Source organism: Thermobia domestica, chromosome 12 (assembly GCF_964235325.1).
Source record: "Thermobia domestica chromosome 12, izTheDome1.hap1.1, whole genome shotgun sequence".
NCBI classification, from domain to species: domain Eukaryota; kingdom Metazoa; phylum Arthropoda; class Insecta; order Zygentoma; family Lepismatidae; genus Thermobia; species Thermobia domestica.
Window position 1 is genome coordinate 20,538,728 of NC_137465.1, and position 15,795 is coordinate 20,554,522.

Below are 15,795 nucleotides of genomic sequence, written 5' to 3' on the forward strand. Positions count from 1 at the left end.
CTAAAGGAACAGTTCTCGCTAATCAGGATAGCATCTTAAATAGATGGAAAGATTTCTTAACATATAGCAAAAACTAATGTGCGTGGAGAAAGTGAAATGCATACAGCATAACCGTATATTCCAGAACCTAACCAGACAGAAATAGAAATCGCTATTAAAAAATTTAAAGAAACACACATCTCCGGGTGTAGACGAAATTCTGGTTGACATAATTTTAGCTGGAGGGGAAAAATTGTAGAGCAAGATACACAAACTTATTCTCCTTATCTGGAACAAGGAGGAATTACCACAAGAGTGAAAAGAATCAATCATTGTTCCAGTTCAGAAGAAAAGCAACAAAACTGATTTAGTAATTATTGAGACATTTCTCTTCTGTCAACATCCAATAAATTCTCTTAAACATTCTATTAGCAAGATTGACTCCATACGTAGATGAAATTATTGGAGATTATCAGTACGGATGTAGGTAAAATCAACCAACTATCGACCAGATATTTAATATTCAACTAATACTTGAAAAAGGAAATGGGAATACAATATTCAGGAACATCAATTATTGACTTTAGACTCGGGTAGGAGGGAAAGGACGACCGCAGCCGCTTCGCTTCCGCTTCGGTAGATTTCCGCTTCGAACCGTCAATTTTCCGTGACTTCGGCAGCTATCCGCCAAAAGGCGACAGCGAACCGATGATAGTTGGCAGCACTTTGCACATGGAGTTCTCTACCCTAAACCAGCCTTCGAAACGCTATACTGCCTACTGCTAAGTCACCGCTTTGATAACCGTAAATCAACCGTTGGAATGTAGTCTTTCCGACTCGAATTCTACCTGCGGCCGGTCGACTTTTCACCGTCGTTGTAACTGCTATGCCTCTGCCTGGCCGGCTGTTTTCCAGTCATTATTTCTTCTTAGCACAGTGTGAGTCAAAAGTCGGAGCCCATAGGCCAACTCGGTTATTATTGCAGATATGAAAACAAGGTAAGATATGTAAGGACACTGTCTATATTTCAATACATTTGTTTCAATAGAATCTCTTTGTTGGGGAAGATGTAAATTACTTTCTATACTGATTCCTAGCAGTACACTGTCAGACCACCTCTGGGTCCACTCCTTTCTTTGCGCCAACTGCACACTTCCGACACAACGCCTTTGTCGACTGTAAATTCAAATATACTATTAATAAAATTGCCTCAATACAGCAGGTGTTTTTTTTTCTCATACTTTCAAATGTCACATCATTTTCAGAGATTATACAGTCATTTCTGTTTTTTGTCGTAGGGGATGGCCCGCTTCCAACTCCCGACGTTTTACCGCTGACAGCGGCATTTGGTCATGCGTTGCGCCTTTTCCGTCTCTATTTCAGAAGATCTACGTGTTCATTGGACAGGCCACAATTCATATTTTAAAGCAACAATCAAGATTCAACTTCCATTTCTTTTCTTTTACACAACAAGTTTTCATTTTCGGTTCTCCCTTTTGCCGGTGGCCGGCATGGCTGCTTTCGTAGCATATTTTCCTCGAGTCAGACAGTCGCGGGTGGCTCTTTCACTGTGGAGGCCGACATCGGCGGCAATTCCCCGTGGGATTGGTTACATCATATGTAGTTCCCATATAGGCCTATAGGCCCTAAGCAAATACGCCCATGTTGTGGTTTCCAAGGGGCGGGGGCAAGTATAAGCGATATTTCAAATATAGTTTCAAATTTTGCTGTAACATGTAAAAATTCTATTGGGTTTTCTATATTTCCAAGTACAATTTTCTATAGGGAGGCGAGCACCCCATCTTGCCCCCCTTATACGCCCTTGGCCCTAAGCCCTACAAAAAAATTTTGATTGAAATATATTGGATCTTGTGATCAAAAAATAGAATTCTGATATGGATTTAGCATATCAAAAATAAGTTTCATTTCTACTTTTAGGCCTATATGCAAACATTAAGTGGTAGAAGAATGCGATTTCCAGTGTCAACACCAACAGCCATAGATAAAAACTGGTGATAGACAGCTAAAACAGGTTTTCCTGTTTATGTGATACAGTGTTGCAAATGTCCCTATCTATATACTAAAACAGGAAAAGGTAGAAATCTACTCAGAATGGGAATATTTATTGATTCCTATAAAGAAAAAATGCTGACAAGAGGCAACACTCAGTTTCTTTCTTGGGAATTATATTTCTGCGTTTTCGGCATCTATGACCATTTTAGCCCTTCATGTATGAGGGATGACGGCCTTTGACGAACACGCTTATTTGCCTGGTGTGAATGAGAAAAACGCAGGAAAAACTTCACTGAGGATGGCTGGGCAGAAAATGGTTTTTGGCATACACCTTTCCTGCCAAGTGTCTATTCTGGGATCGTTTTTAATGTAGAGTTAGGTTCACTGAAATAGATTTCACTTCAATTTTAATTATTCTATTCAAGTTAGTAGCAGAGATGGCGTGGGTCAAGGCAAACTAACTAACTCTATGGCCTATGGAACACGGAGGTTCAATGCCGCGTTCACAAAAGCTCTCCACTGACTTCTATCTTTAGCTAACTGTATCCAGTTTCTACTTTGTATTTCAATCTCTGCGAGATCCATCTTAATATTGTCCTCCCATCTGCGCCTAGGTTTTCCTGATGGTCGTTTTCCGATTGGTCTATTAGTCAAGACTTTGAAAGCGTTTCTACTTTCTTCCATTCTAGCTACATGACCCGCCCACCTAAACCTCCTAGACTTGACGACCCTAACAATGTTGGGTAAACCATATAAATTATGTAGTTCCTCGTTATGAAGTTTCCGCCGTTCTCCATTCCCGTTCCTCTTAGGTCTGAATATTCGTCTCAGGATCTTGTTCTCAATTACTTTCAGTCTATGTTCTTCCCGCAGAGTAAGTGACCATGTTTCGCAGCCATACAGAACAACAATGCAAACTTGACACATAATCCATTGTTCCATGACCCACGACCCACCGAGACCCACTTTGACCCACAACCACCATGATCCACAGTGACCCACTCCGATCCACCATGACCCACTCACTCTGACTCACCACCCACCAAAACTGGTTATCATCAACTCTTACCCATCATCTACGCCTTCATTTGCACTGACTAAAGAGTTTACGCTTGTAATAAAACAAGGCTGTGAAATTATCACTAATCGGAGTTTGAATTTCTACGGTCAATCGCTCAAGCATCGCTCTGTTACAATAACAGTGGATCTAACCTTTACTATATAAAATGGTAACGTGTTTGTCATGGGCCATATTGCGATGTATTTCAATTTAATTATCATATTTCCTTGTTGAATTACAGATATTTTTCAGTGGAAAATAGGATGAAATTTGAAGTCTCAAATCAACGAAAAATAGGCAACATAGAGAGAAAAAAAGTATGAAATTCGACATTGTCTCGAAAGCCAAGTAGTAAGTACTTCGCTATTACAATTATATTACAATTACATATATCAATATCCAAAGTAGCTCAAGATCTTTTTTCACTTAGATATGCTCCTCTCTGTAAATAAATAGAAACAAATGATAAAGGAAGAAAAGTAGAGGCCTTGAAAGTAAAACGTACAGAAATTCACCAGTGTTTGGAAGACGCTGTCTACAATGTACTGAGAAGAGTGGGTCGGTGAGTCAGAGTGGATCGGTGGGTCAAAGTGGATCACGGTTTGTAAAGAGTCGCAGTGGATCACGTCATGTTGACCCACGACTTACTGACCATTCAATCTCTGGCTGGAAACAAGGGCGCCGATCCTGGGGGCGCCCTCCAAAGCTCATGTTGTTCCCCTATTGTATTTATGAATATACAATATTTGGCATAATTTGAATGCAATTTGTCTTAAAATCCTCGTATATATACTTTCTGCATCTGAATGCCCCCCCCCAAATTTACAGAGAAATCGGCGCCCTTGGCTGGAAGCAGTAAAAGCTAGTCCAGTTCTATAATCATTCACTTGCCTTAATCAACCGTCTGTCTTAGACTAAAGGGCATAAATGTGGGAAATTAAACTGAAAGATTTCATTTTATTCTTTTTAAGAGAGATAAAGCCTATTCTTAGAACGCTAAATCATTTTTTTAAAGTTTTTCCTTATCTTTTGCCGTCTTTGCTCTAAATAGATCAATATTAAAACCACAAGTTGTAATGTATTTTTATCACTTCCGACTTTAGTACACTGTAAAAAGTAAAATAGCATTTAAATACTTTTAGTACAGATGTTGAAGGGAAGGGGGGGGGGGAATAAATCCAGTGTGTGTTTATAAAGTATGCTTCGCATGTTCAAAAGTGTTCAATCTCCGAAAGCCTCTAATATGACAAATTTAAAAACACTTCTTGGCAAACAGTTCGAAAGCAAAGTGATGGCATATATTTTGCACATTTTTTATATACATACAGCATATCTGGGACATACTTGGACAACACAGCATCTATAAGGGACGAATATGTGTCATCTGGAAGTGTTCAAAGAGTGTTGGTAATGTATACAGTCTCTAAAAGTAGTTCCTATATATATTTCCTAGATTTGCAGTGTAGAGAGTTAAGAAAGAAGGTGGAAATATATTGTTGGTACGGTTAATTGATTGCAGGGCACCTCTCTTCACTATATATTAGACCTACCATTTTTTGAAACAAGAAATTATTGTTTTCAGTTAGTTATAATACCACTGAAAATGTAAATTTTGTGGGAAGAAAGACTTACAAAACAATCGAGGGGAATATTTACCGATATAGAAATTATTTAGAGGTAGGAGAAATTATTTATTAAAATTTTGAAACAAATACGAGAAGGTAGGGTGGGTGCGCCATATATGGAATACGTTCCTAATATGAAATACCAGACTATTTTGTCTGCTATGTGCTGCCACCGAATAGACTTTACGTAAACTTGTGCACTGTGTCAGCCTCCGTCTGTGCATGAGTGGTTTGCTGCCGAACAATAAAATAACATTTCCTTTCGTTGCAGAATAGTTTTTTGAAGAACTTGAGTTTTTCGGACGAACATTTCCAGGCTGCTGAATATACGCAAAGAGGCATATATTATTGTTGAGTTTGTGATATTTAGATTACATATATAGAGTGCCATAAGGGCATAAAGATTTAGTACACAGAGAATCACGTAAGCGTATGTAGGAAGACAACTATCCAAAATGGCGATTTTCCTAATATGGAATACCAGCAGGATCCTAATATGGAATATTCCTAAATAGGTTCATAGGTATGTGAACTAGAAGTGAAGAAGAATAACTGAATTGTAAGTTATATTAGATCTGACATTGTTTTAGATCAAGCATCAGGGAAGTCTCCTAGTCGAAACGTTTCGCATTTGTGTTGTCTGTCTACAGGGTGTCCATAAAGTCTGGATACATGGGGAAAAGCACAATTTAGTCAATTTAATGCTAATGAATAATATTTTCTACATTATTCCCGTGCTGTTCAATGCATAATTTGATGCGCTTTGCAAGATTATGGTGAACTCGATGGAATAGCTCTCAATTGCCGTCGATTTCAGCACACCGATTGGTAATGCGTTCTGTCAGGTGATTTAAATTTCTAATCTTCATCGAATAAACTTTCTCTTTCAGCATATCTCAGAAAAAGCAAAAAAAAAAAAAAAAAAAAGTAAAGAAAGGTCTGGCGAACGAGGGGACCACTTCACATGGCCTCTTCTCCCAATCCAATGAGGGAAATTATCATTCAACCAATCTCTAACAGCTGCAGCAAAATGGGCAGGAGCCCCATCCTGCTGAAACCAGTCTGGAAGTCCCTTACTCAAATGCTCAATTTGAGACATCAGTTTGTCTCTCGTCATGTTTAGATAAGTCTCACTAGTTACATGTCCATCAAAGAAGAAATGTCCTAGCACGGAACGGGGTTTGTTCAACATACTGCCTGTTTCTTTAAACTTGGTGATTAATTTCCCGACGGCAGTAAAACAAATAGGTTGACAATGAGGGTGTCGAAGGTTAAATTCTTGCGCATTTTTGCGATATGATCATCCTTTTCGTCCACTTAAGAGTACCAACTCGACTCGTTCTTCTTTAGTCAGTCATCATTCAATCTGGAAAAATAAAAACAAATTACTAGAATTCCCTATTTTCCCAGACTTTATGGACACCCTGTATGTGGGTATCTGTTTGTGTGTGTCTGTGTGTCTCGCGATAACTCCTGAGCACATCAACCAATTCGAATAAAACTTTCACAGATTAATTATTTGTTCAAATGTCTCAACTGCCGTGTCGTATACAGTGTTAAGTGAAGAGTGCAGCACGACAGTACCGATTGAAGTAGTGAGTCCGCTACCACAACTACAGCCGCAGCATCGCAGCACACGTAGTCGAAAGCAAGGTGGACAAAAGTACTTACGAGTACTCCGCACAAAAACGATTTAGAAGCTGCCTCTACTTCATCACAACGGGCCTTTACCTCATCATTGCAAGTAATTAAAAAGATGTTTAGCTTTCTAAGCCTCACCCAACAAAATCCAATCGGAACAGCCAAAGAAAAGGACTTCACACCACTACAAATTAGATAATTAATCCGAAGAATCAGTGAATGACTTGAACGAAAGTAGTGACAGTTTAAGTGATCCTACTGATGATGTTGGTGATGATGAGGAAAGCGGACATTGTGGTAAATTGTAGTCGCTCAGGGCAGGGGAGGGAGATTGGTTAAAATGCCCAGTTTGTAAAAGGTAATCCCACGAAATGTCTCCCGTGAAAGGTGGAGAAAAATATGTTTGTGGCCATTGTTCTGCAAAGTAAAATTGGAATCAAAATTTAGACGCCATAAGACACGCTAATCCAGCATGTTTGAACCTTTTCTTTTATATAGTTTTTTTATTTTATTTGTCGCACGTATTTGATTCCCGTTCTATTTTTTTTATTATTGGTTGTAGCTAGTAAACATACTTATTCCAAGTTAAAAGATATTATAGCTATTCCAAAAGTTAAAATAAGTAGATATTATAGCCTATTACAGTAATTTACAAACATAGACCTAATAATGAAGAAGTCAAGTCAATTTCGATAATTATCTTTGTACTACGTAAAATTCTGGTATTTCTCCTGTTTTATATTTTAATTATCTTAAGAATGTTATGTAATGTTATGTGCACTTATCTTATAGACCTACCAAATATGATATATAGGCTATGTCCACAACGCGACATTTAGATAATTCAATCATGGGCACGATCCCTGCTCAGACCACTCATCCTGAGTGAAGTTTTTGTGGTTTTCCTCAGTCCTATCAGGCGTATGTCGGGATGGTTCTTTCCCTGAGGTCAGGATCGAGTCCTTTCCAATTCGTAGACTTATCTTAAGGGCCGATGTGATCTCGGAGTTGGGCCTTTGCTCCTTTTCTTGAACTAATAGATAAATTTATTTCTTAAATAAGCAAATAAATTGCTCGAATGCATTGCCCATGCTCGAATTATCCAAATGTCGCATTGTAGGCAGATGCGCATATTTTGTTCTAGTATTCCATTTTAAGAACAGGCAGTGTTCCATACTAGGAGCGGGGTGTGCCTAATATGGGAAATTGAGTTTCTTTCAATTTCGTAATATTGTAAAAAATCAATAATGTGGAACAAACTTTCATACCTGAATTTTGTTTTACAAAGGTACCACAAGTATTATGATGTATAATATTTTTATTATGGAATGCACGTTTCTGAGAAATAGAGAAGAAACAAAAAGTATTCCATATTCGGTACCTTTACCCTATTAAAAAGTTCGTGCAATCACCTGGAATGTGACAAACTACGCTCTCTCTTGGATATGTATTTTTATAGTTTTGCCCTTGTATGTTAATTATGAAAATTCTGGACTTGTTAGAACAACTCTTTCTTTCTTTTCTCCTTTTTCTTTTTTTCTTTTCTTTCTTTCTTTTTTTTCAGGTAAATTACCAAAGGTAATTGATTGACAAGCTTGAGGCACGGTGCTCATTAAGTTCCTCCATCTTCAGGAGAAATTAGCAAAGCAGATCCACGAAGAGACAAAAGAAGTCTATGGGAATAAAAATCCATCATTTGAGATGGTATCGAAATGGAAATGACAATTCCAAACTATACATATGACTACTGAGTACGTCTCTAGATCTGGAAGACCATCTTTCACTGATGATGCTACCTTGACGAAGAAAGTTGAGAAGATTACAATGGAAGACTGGAGGATAATAATTGAAGGTGTTACTACAACGATAACGTTGTTATGTTGTATATAGTATTGGCAATCTGTGCCAGCGTATAAAAAGGCAATCAGAGGCGAATTAGTGGAGCAGTATTATGTGAAAAGAAAAGAAAGATACTTAGAGATATCAAGAGATTATTATTTTGTAATCGAAAATTAGAAAAAAAGAGTTGTTGCTATGGATACATAATAAATAGGTGTGTGTAGAGATAGACATCTTGTTATGTACGCTTCTCATGAGTGGACATTAAATTCAGTTAAGAAAGTGACAAAACGTATATGAGTTATATTATTTATGAAGTAATTTAAGTTATATTCTTCTATTACGTGTTCAATAGGTATGAGTTATGAGTCTGCGTAAAATATCATTCACAACCATCTTCATCTTCAGAAGGTGTCAGCACTGATTCGTCAAACAGAAATGTAATAAAAATGGCTCTTGCCATTTTCTGTATGTCGATAGAATTAGTAAAAGTAAGCTTAAGGCTCGTGCTGGCCCACCGGGACACCGGGACGTGTCCCGGTGCGCCCTCCGAAACATCATAGTATAAATAAAGATACAAGATTTAGTAATAAATTCTTACAGTTTTATTGGTAAAGAACCCGTGAAAGATGCAGTGCGCCCTTTACATTAGGCACCCTAGCGAGTCTACATCAAACATGAACGATTTTATTTACTCTTCTGTATACCACAGTTCTGTACAATAAATACATACAGTTACTATTGGTAAAGGATCCGTGAAAGGTACAGTGCGCCTTCTACATACGGCGCCCTACGAAACATCCCATTATAGATAAGTTGTTTTAGTTATCCTGTGTACCAGCTTTGCATAATAAATTCAAATAGTGATTGTTAATAAAGAAGCTGTGAAGAATACAAGGCGCCCTTTACATGAGATGACCTGCGAAATATCATATTTAAAAAATATTCTTCTGTATTTCAGTTTTGTATTTTTCTGTATTTCATACAGTTGCTATTGGTAGAGAACAGGTAAAGAGTATAATCACTTACAAAAATATTATAAAGTTATGTAGCTATAAAACGAAACAATGTAATACATCAAGAATAGTTTGGATAGTCAAACGTACGATGCATTCATGAAATACTACACTGACACTAGTCTCTAATTTACGATTTTTACGGCATTGAAGCTTTCACAGTCTTAATATGCATCCATATATCCGAGCATATTGATTGTTCCTGTGTGTTTTAAATCAATGTTCGGATAATCAGTATATATTGTAATTCTAAAATATAGCTATATTAATTTCCGTAAAATGTGTAGTGATCCGTCATTGCTACACTACAAAATTTACCTCATTTTACGAGTGGATAGCAGATAAGAGGAGGGAATGAAGATTCGACTCCCGAACCGGTGACTTCTTCAATGATACATAATTTTTGTTATCATCATCTCACTAAATATATGAATAACAATGAGTAACATTGAATATACCTTGAAGTTGATTTTACTTTCAACAGCTGTCTAATGTTTAGCCCTCTGGATATACATATACAAATTCAAACAATAGTAGACTGTCTGACTGCAAAATACATGTAAATTCCTCAGAATTTTGGTTAAATTCTTACCTTCATTTTTACGTTTTCGTTTTATAATTTTAAATTCAATATCAAGATGGTCGATGCTATATTATTTTGTCAGTCTTCTTGTTGTGTCGCAATTTATTTCCATAGCGCCATTCGCTTTAGTTCATGAAATCTTAATAAATAATGAAAAGAATATTGAAATAATAGCATATAAACATTGAATAAATTGAATAAAAATAAAGAATTAACATATTGAATAAATTGAATAAAAATAAAGAATTAACATTCTTATTAAGCTATCATCTATATTGTAGAAAATTTTAGTTGTAGTGTAGGCAATGACGGATCACTACACATTTTACGGAAATTAATATAGCTATATTTTAGAATTACAACATATACTGATTATCCGAACATTGATTTAAAACACACAGGAACAATCAATATGCTCGGATATATGGATGCATATTAAGACTGTGAAAGCTTCAATGCCGTAAAAATCGTAAATTAGAGACTAGTGTCAGTGTAGTATTTCATGAATGCATCGTACGTTTGACTATCCAAACTATTCTTGATGTATTACATTGTTTCGTTTTATAGCTACATAACTTTATAATATTTTTGTAAGTGATTATACTCTTTACCTGTTCTCTACCAATAGCAACTGTATGAAATACAGAAAAATACAAAACTGAAATACAGAAGAATATTTTTTAAATATGATATTTCGCAGGTCATCTCATGTAAAGGGCGCCTTGTATTCTTCACAGCTTCTTTATTAACAATCACTATTTGAATTTATTATGCAAAGCTGGTACACAGGATAACTAAAACAACTTATCTATAATGGGATGTTTCGTAGGGCGCCGTATGTAGAAGGCGCACTGTACCTTTCACGGATCCTTTACCAATAGTAACTGTATGTATTTATTGTACAGAACTGTGGTATACAGAAGAGTAAATAAAATCGTTCATGTTTGATGTAGACTCGCTAGGGTGCCTAATGTAAAGGGCGCACTGCATCTTTCACGGGTTCTTTACCAATAAAACTGTAAGAATTTATTACTAAATCTTGTATCTTTATTTATACTATGATGTTTCGGAGGGCGCACCGGGACACGTCCCGGTGTCCCGGTGGGCCAGCACGAGCCTTAAGCTTACTTTTACTAATTCTATCGACATACAGAAAATGGCAAGAGCCATTTTTATTACATTTCTGTTTGACGAATCAGTGCTGACACCTTCTGAAGATGAAGATGGTTGTGAATGATATTTTACGCAGACTCATAACTCATACCTATTGAACACGTAATAGAAGAATATAACTTAAATTACTTCATAAATAATATAACTCATATACGTTTGGTCACTTTCTTAACTGAATTTAATGTCCACTCATGAGAAGCGTACATAACAAGATGTCTATCTCTACACACACCTATTTATTATGTATCCATAGCAACAACTCTTTTTTTCTAATTTTCGATTACAAAATAATAATCTCTTGATATCTCTAAGTATCTTTCTTTTCTTTTCACATAATACTGCTCCACTAATTCGCCTCTGATTGCCTTTTTATACGCTGGCACAGATTGCCAATACTATATACAACATAACAACGTTATCGTTGTAGTAACACCTTCAATTATTATCCTCCAGTCTTCCATTGTAATCTTCTCAACTTTCTTCGTCAAGGTAGCATCATCAGTGAAAGATGGTCTTCCAGATCTAGAGACGTACTCAGTAGTCATATGTATAGTTTGGAATTGTCATTTCCATTTCGATACCATCTCAAATGATGGATTTTTATTCCCATAGACTTCTTTTGTCTCTTCGTGGATCTGCTTTGCTAATTTCTCCTGAAGATGGAGGAACTTAATGAGCACCGTGCCTCAAGCTTGTCAATCAATTACCTTTGGTAATTTACCTGAAAAAAAAGAAAGAAAGAAAAGAAAAAAAGAAAAAGGAGAAAAGAAAGAAAGAGTTGTTCTAACAAGTCCAGAATTTTCATAATTAACATACAAGGGCAAAACTATAAAAATACATATCCAAGAGAGAGCGTAGTTTGTCACATTCCAGGTGATTGCACGAACTTTTTAATAGGGTAAAGGTACCGAATATGGAATACTTTTTGTTTCTTCTCTATTTCTCAGAAACGTGCATTCCATAATAAAAATATTATACATCATAATACTTGTGGTACCTTTGTAAAACAAAATTCAGGTATGAAAGTTTGTTCCACATTATTGATTTTTTACAATATTACGAAATTGAAAGAAACTCAATTTCCCATATTAGGCACACCCCGCTCCTAGTATGGAACACTGCCTGTTCTTAAAATGGAATACTAGAACAAAATATGCGCATCTGCCTACAATGCGACATTTGGATAATTCGAGCATGGGCAATGCATTCGAGCAATTTATTTGCTTATTTAAGAAATAAATTTATCTATTAGTTCAAGAAAAGGAGCAAAGGCCCAACTCCGAGATCACATCGGCCCTTAAGATAAGTCTACGAATTGGAAAGGACTCGATCCTGACCTCAGGGAAAGAACCATCCCGACATACGCCTGATAGGACTGAGGAAAACCACAAAAACTTCACTCAGGATGGGTGGTCTGAGCAGGGATCGTGCCCATGATTGAATTATCTAAATGTCGCGTTGTGGACATAGCCTATATATCATATTTGGTAGGTCTATAAGATAAGTGCACATAACATTACATAACATTCTTAAGATAATTAAAATATAAAACAGGAGAAATACCAGAATTTTACGTAGTACAAAGATAATTATCGAAATTGACTTGACTTCTTCATTATTAGGTCTATGTTTGTAAATTACTGTAATAGGCTATAATATCTACTTATTTTAACTTTTGGAATAGCTATAATATCTTTTAACTTGGAATAAGTATGTTTACTAGCTACAACCAATAATAAAAAAAAATAGAACGGGAATCAAATACGTGCGACAAATAAAATTAAAAAAAAACCATATAAAAGAAAAGGTTCAAACATGCTGGATTAGCGTGTCTTATGGCGTCTAAATTTTGATTCCAATTTTACTTTGCAGAACAATGGCCACAAACATATTTTTCTCCACCTTTCACGGGAGACATTTCGTGGGATTACCTTTTACAAACTGGGCATTTTAACCAATCTCCCTCCCCTGCCCTGAGCGACTACAATTTACCACAATGTCCGCTTTCCTCATCATCACCAACATCATCAGTAGGATCACTTAAACTGTCACTACTTTCGTTCAAGTCATTCACTGATTCTTCGGATTAATTATCTAATTTGTAGTGGTGTGAAGTCCTTTTCTTTGGCTGTTCCGATTGGATTTTGTTGGGTGAGGCTTAGAAAGCTAAACATCTTTTTAATTACTTGCAATGATGAGGTAAAGGCCCGTTGTGATGAAGTAGAGGCAGCTTCTAAATCGTTTTTGTGCGGAGTACTCGTAAGTACTTTTGTCCACCTTGCTTTCGACTACGTGTGCTGCGATGCTGCGGCTGTAGTTGTGGTAGCGGACTCACTACTTCAATCGGTACTGTCGTGCTGCACTCTTCACTTAACACTGTATACGACACGGCAGTTGAGACATTTGAACAAATAATTAATCTGTGAAAGTTTTATTCGAATTGGTTGATGTGCTCAGGAGTTATCGCGAGACACACAGACACACACAAACAGATACCCACATACAGGGTGTCCATAAAGTCTGGGAAAATAGGGAATTCTAGTAATTTGTTTTTATTTTTCCAGATTGAATGATGACTGACTAAAGAAGAACGAGTCGAGTTGGTACTCTTAAGTGGACGAAAAGGATGATCATATCGCAAAAATGCGCAAGAATTTAACCTTCGACACCCTCATTGTCAACCTATTTGTTTTACTGCCGTCGGGAAATTAATCACCAAGTTTAAAGAAACAGGCAGTATGTTGAACAAACCCCGTTCCGTGCTAGGACATTTCTTCTTTGATGGACATGTAACTAGTGAGACTTATCTAAACATGACGAGAGACAAACTGATGTCTCAAATTGAGCATTTGAGTAAGGGACTTCCAGACTGGTTTCAGCAGGATGGGGCTCCTGCCCATTTTGCTGCAGCTGTTAGAGATTGGTTGAATGATAATTTCCCTCATTGGATTGGGAGAAGAGGCCATGTGAAGTGGTCCCCTCGTTCGCCAGACCTTTCTTTACTTTTTTTTTTTTTTTTTTTTTTTGCTTTTTCTGAGATATGCTGAAAGAGAAAGTTTATTCGATGAAGATTAGAAATTTAAATCACCTGACAGAACGCATTACCAATCGGTGTGCTGAAATCGACGGCAATTGAGAGCTATTCCATCGAGTTCACCATAATCTTGCAAAGCGCATCAAATTATGCATTGAACAGCACGGGAATAATGTAGAAAATATTATTCATTAGCATTAAATTGACTAAATTGTGCTTTTCCCCATGTATCCAGACTTTATGGACACCCTGTAGACAGACAACACAAATGCGAAACGTTTCGACTAGGAGACTTCCCTGATGCTTGATCTAAAACAATGTCAGATCTAATATAACTTACAATTCAGTTATTCTTCTTCACTTCTAGTTCACATACCTATGAACCTATTTAGGAATATTCCATATTAGGATCCTGCTGGTATTCCATATTAGGAAAATCGCCATTTTGGATAGTTGTCTTCCTACATACGCTTACGTGATTCTCTGTGTACTAAATCTTTATGCCCTTATGGCACACTATATATGTAATCTAAATATCACAAACTCAACAATAATATATGCCTCTTTGCGTATATTCAGCAGCCTGGAAATGTTCGTCCGAAAAACTCAAGTTCTTCAAAAAACTATTCTGCAACGAAAGGAAATGTTATTTTATTGTTCGGCAGCAAACCACTCATGCACAGACGGAGGCTGACACAGTGCACAAGTTTACGTAAAGTCTATTCGGTGGCAGCACATAGCAGACAAAATAGTCTGGTATTTCATATTAGGAACGTATTCCATATATGGCGCACCCACCCTACCTTCTCGTATTTGTTTCAAAATTTTAATAAATAATTTCTCCTACCTCTAAATAATTTCTATATCGGTAAATATTCCCCTCGATTGTTTTGTAAGTCTTTCTTCCCACAAAATTTACATTTTCAGTGGTATTATAACTAACTGAAAACAATAATTTCTTGTTTCAAAAAATGGTAGGTCTAATATATAGTGAAGAGAGGTGCCCTGCAATCAATTAACCGTACCAACAATATATTTCCACCTTCTTTCTTAACTCTCTACACTGCAAATCTAGGAAATATATATAGGAACTACTTTTAGAGACTGTATACATTACCAACACTCTTTGAACACTTCCAGATGACACATATTCGTCCCTTATAGATGCTGTGTTGTCCAAGTATGTCCCAGATATGCTGTATGTATATAAAAAATGTGCAAAATATATGCCATCACTTTGCTTTCGAACTGTTTGCCAAGAAGTGTTTTTAAATTTGTCATATTAGAGGCTTTCGGAGATTGAACACTTTTGAACATGCGAAGCATACTTTATAAACACACACTGGATTTATTCCCCCCCCCCTTCCCTTCAACATCTGTACTAAAAGTATTTAAATGCTATTTTACTTTTTACAGTGTACTAAAGTCGGAAGTGATAAAAATACATTACAACTTGTGGTTTTAATATTGATCTATTTAGAGCAAAGACGGCAAAAGATAAGGAAAAACTTTAAAAAAATGATTTAGCGTTCTAAGAATAGGCTTTATCTCTCTTAAAAAGAATAAAATGAAATCTTTCAGTTTAATTTCCCACATTTATGCCCTTTAGTCTAAGACAGACGGTTGATTAAGGCAAGTGAATGATTATAGAACTGGACTAGCTTTTACTGCTTCCAGCCAAGGGCGCCGATTTCTCTGTAAATTTGGGGGGGGGGGGCATTCAGATGCAGAAAGTATATATACGAGGATTTTAAGACAAATTGCATTCAAATTATGCCAAATATTGTATATTCATAAATACAATAGGGGAACAACATGAGCTTTGGAGGGCG